Source organism: Seriola lalandi, unplaced genomic scaffold (assembly GCF_002814215.2).
Source record: "Seriola lalandi dorsalis isolate HSWRI2012SDOR001 ecotype SW California unplaced genomic scaffold, Sedor1 jcf7180002053857, whole genome shotgun sequence".
Lineage (NCBI taxonomy): Eukaryota > Metazoa > Chordata > Actinopteri > Carangiformes > Carangidae > Seriola > Seriola lalandi.
This window is the reverse complement of record NW_019524410.1, coordinates 4,946-8,395: the sequence shown is the minus strand read 5'-3', so window position 1 is coordinate 8,395 and position 3,450 is coordinate 4,946. Positions and strand designations below refer to the sequence as shown.

The window sequence follows — 3,450 nt, the reverse complement described above, 5'->3', positions numbered from 1 at the left end:
GGTAAGGGAGGCTGAAATCCAACCACCATTAAACAAGACACATAAGTTGAAAGGTCAAGACTGAGCCAAGGATTATCTGAAGACAGGTTTATCAAAGGTTTTACGGACTGATGAGATGAGCGTGACTCTGGACGGACCAGATGGATCCGTGGTGGATCAGTGACGGGCACAGAGCTCCACCTCCAATCAGACGCCAGCGAGGTGGAGGTGGGGAACTGGGACGGGCTGGTATTATTAAGGATGAGCTAGTTGGACCTTTTGGGGATGAAGATGGAATCAACTCCCAAACCTACTGCCAGTTTTTAGAAGACACTTTTGAGTTGTTTGTTTTTCTCACTTTAACAGATGGAAATAAAAAAGTTTTTCTTTTAGTTGCATGATAATTCTGCACAAATGGATTTTCTCCTTAAATATTCAGATTTGAGGTTTATTAGCATTTAGGATTGACCGAAGCAGTGTATGTGTTCAACAATAAATATAAACTATGGGATGTAAAGATATCATCACATATTATGAAAATTATAATTATGACATTAAATTCATTGTTAAGTTGATGATCCTTTATGGTCAATTTCATATTGATAAATAGAGAGTAACAAAAACATAAAAACTCTTACTAATTAAACCTTATTAATAAAAAAGTCCTGAGACTTTAGAATGAATCTTTAAAGAGGAATAATATGGTATATATTTATTTATATATTCTGTAGTTAGTTGTGTCGATTTGCCTTTTATATAATCTCTTCATTATATTTGAATGTTCCCGTCCTCGTATTTATTTCACTAAAGAAAAGAGAGAGACATGTTTGTTGGAGTCGGCGTCACAGAGAGACAGACGCTTTGTTCTTCGCTCTTTATTGAATCTTTGTGTTTTATATAGAAAACATCATGAATGGAATTATAACTAGGAAGGCGGGGTCAAACCCACTGTGACCTCTGACCTCTCACCCCCAGCTGCAGGGAGGAGGGGTTTCAGGGGTCATCAGATGTCAGTTGGTTGTCACGGCGACAGAGAGGAAGGCAGGATGGAGCTTTAGTGGATCTTTGGGTGGCGGAAGTCTTTGCCGGCGAACTTGGCCTTGTCTCCGAGCTCCTCCTCGATCCTGGAGGTCAGAGGTCAAATCACATGAGGGCTTTTACTTTGGAAACCAAAGGTCTGTGCTTTTACTTTGGAAAATAATCAGACAAAAATGACAGGAAGTTCTCACCTCATCAGCTGGTTGTATTTGGCCAGACGCTCTGACCTGCAGGGAGCACCGGTCTTAATCTGAGAGAGAGAGACAGGTAGAGAGAGAGAGACAGGTGTATTAGTGACTCAGACACTGTGAGAAGACATTTGTCATCCATGGAGTGATCGACCTGACCCTCATCCTACCTATCTACCTGTGTGTCTGTCTGTCCACCTGTCTCACTGTCCACCTGTGTGTGTGTGTCTGTCTACCTGTGTGTCTGTCTGTCCACCTGTCTCACTGTCCACCTGTGTGTGTGTGTGTGTGTGTGTGTGTGTCTGTCTACCTGTGTGTCTGTCTGTCCACCTGTCTCATGTGTGTCTGTCTGTCCACCTGTCTCACTGTCCACCTGTGTGTGTGTGTGTGTGTGTGTGTGTGTGTCTGTCTACCTGTCCGGTGCAGAGTCCGACCACCAGGTCAGAGATGAAGGTGTCCTCAGTCTCTCCGGAGCGATGGCTGACCATCACACCCCAACCACTGGTCTGAGCCAGCTTACACCTGAGAGACAGACAGGTGGGGGGGGGGTTAATTCAATTGACTTAAGAGTAAAATTAAATTGACAGTTAGACAGATAGACAGGCAGACCGGCAGGCAGACAGACAGACAGACAGACAGACAGACAGACAGACAGACAGACAGACAGACAGACAGACAGACAGGCAGCGAGACAGACAGACAGACAGGCAGACAGACAGACAGACACACAGACAGACAGACAGACAGACAGGCAGGCAGGCAGGCAGACAGACAGACAGACAGGCAGATAGACAGACAGACAGGCAGGCAGACAGGCAGACAGACAGACAGAGAAACAGACAGACAGACAGACAGGCAGACAGACAGACGGACAGGTAGACAGATAGACAGACCGGCAGGCAGACATACAGACAGACAGACAGACAGGCAGACAGACAGACAGACAGACAGACAGACAGACAGAGAGACAGACAGACAGACAGACAGACAGGCAGACAGACAGACAGGCAGAGAGACAGACAGACAGGCAGACAGACAGACAGACAGACAGACAGACAGAGAGACAGGCAGACAGACAGACGGACAGGTAGACAGATAGACAGACCGGCAGGCAGACATACAGACAGACAGAGAAACAGACAGACAGGCAGACAGGCAGACAGACCGGCAGGCAGACATACAGACAGACAGAGAAACAGACAGAGAAACAGACAGACAGGCAGACAGACAGGCAGACAGACAGACAGGTGTCTTACGCCTTGATGGACTCGGTCACGGAGCCGATCTGGTTGACCTTGAGCAGCAGACAGTTGCAGGCCTTCTTGTCCACGGCCTGCTGGATCCTCTTGGGGTTGGTCACAGTCAGGTCGTCTCCTACGATCTGATTGGTTGAAAGCACAGCGATGAGTCACTTTGAGGTCCGTGTAGTCACAAGGAAAAGAGGAGTAATCACGAGCGTCTCACCTGGATGTCAGTGGAGGCGGTGAACTTGGCCCAGTGCTCCCAGTCGTCCTGGTCAAATGGATCCTCAATGGACTGGACTGAAGACAGAGGAATGTTCCGGTTACAGCAGTGATCAATACAACGTCCACTGGACCACTCACATGTTGTCTCATGTATAATATTCTGGTTATCAATATTTAAATAGTTCCCAGAGATGTTCATATGTCCAAGCTGGTGTCTACAGGAGAAACTCCATTCAGATCAATGATCAATATCTCGTCAGAATGACATGCACACTTAATGAGTTATTATGAGTTATACAGTGTGTGACATCACTGATCGGCTCTGAATGACCTCATCATGATGCTGTCTATTGTTTATGATTCATTCTAGCTTTTTAATATTGCATGGGAGTCTATGGAGGCTCATTAGGTCCCTTTGTGTTTATAAATCAGCAGCTGTTCCAGTCACTGATCAATAACATCACCATGACGACATGTGCAGTGTTTAGGTTGTGTACTACGATGCACTGATTCTATCGCAGCATCACAGAGGAGGCTCAGGGCCAGTCAGTGAATTAAAGTCAGAATGAGCGTTGTTACCGGGGTAACCCTTGATGAAGCTGCGGTACAGATCTCCCAGCTTCTCTCCGCTGATGTGTCTGGCCGGGTCGTCGGGGGACTTGAAGTCCAGGTCGTACTTCCCGTTGCGGTAGAACTCGGAGGCCGCCACGTCCATGCCGATGATGATCTTGTCGGGGTATCCGGCCTTCTCGATGGCCGTCTTCAGCAGCTCCAGAGCT

General features: G+C 47.0%; 1 pseudogene across 1 annotated transcript in view; it reads right to left on the bottom strand.

The window, feature by feature from the left end:
- Positions 1-805: 805 nt before the first annotated feature.
- The window catches only part of LOC111651925 (beta-enolase-like), a 4,415-nt pseudogene continuing 1,770 nt past the window's right edge, over positions 806-3,450 (bottom strand). The window contains exons 7-12 of the transcript XR_015436984.1: positions 3,251-3,448; positions 2,670-2,746; positions 2,462-2,586; positions 1,619-1,727; positions 1,209-1,267; positions 806-1,103 (exon numbers count right to left, since the gene is read on the bottom strand). The product of XR_015436984.1 is annotated as a beta-enolase-like (transcript). The remainder of the gene's footprint in view (positions 1,104-1,208; positions 1,268-1,618; positions 1,728-2,461; positions 2,587-2,669; positions 2,747-3,250; positions 3,449-3,450) is intronic.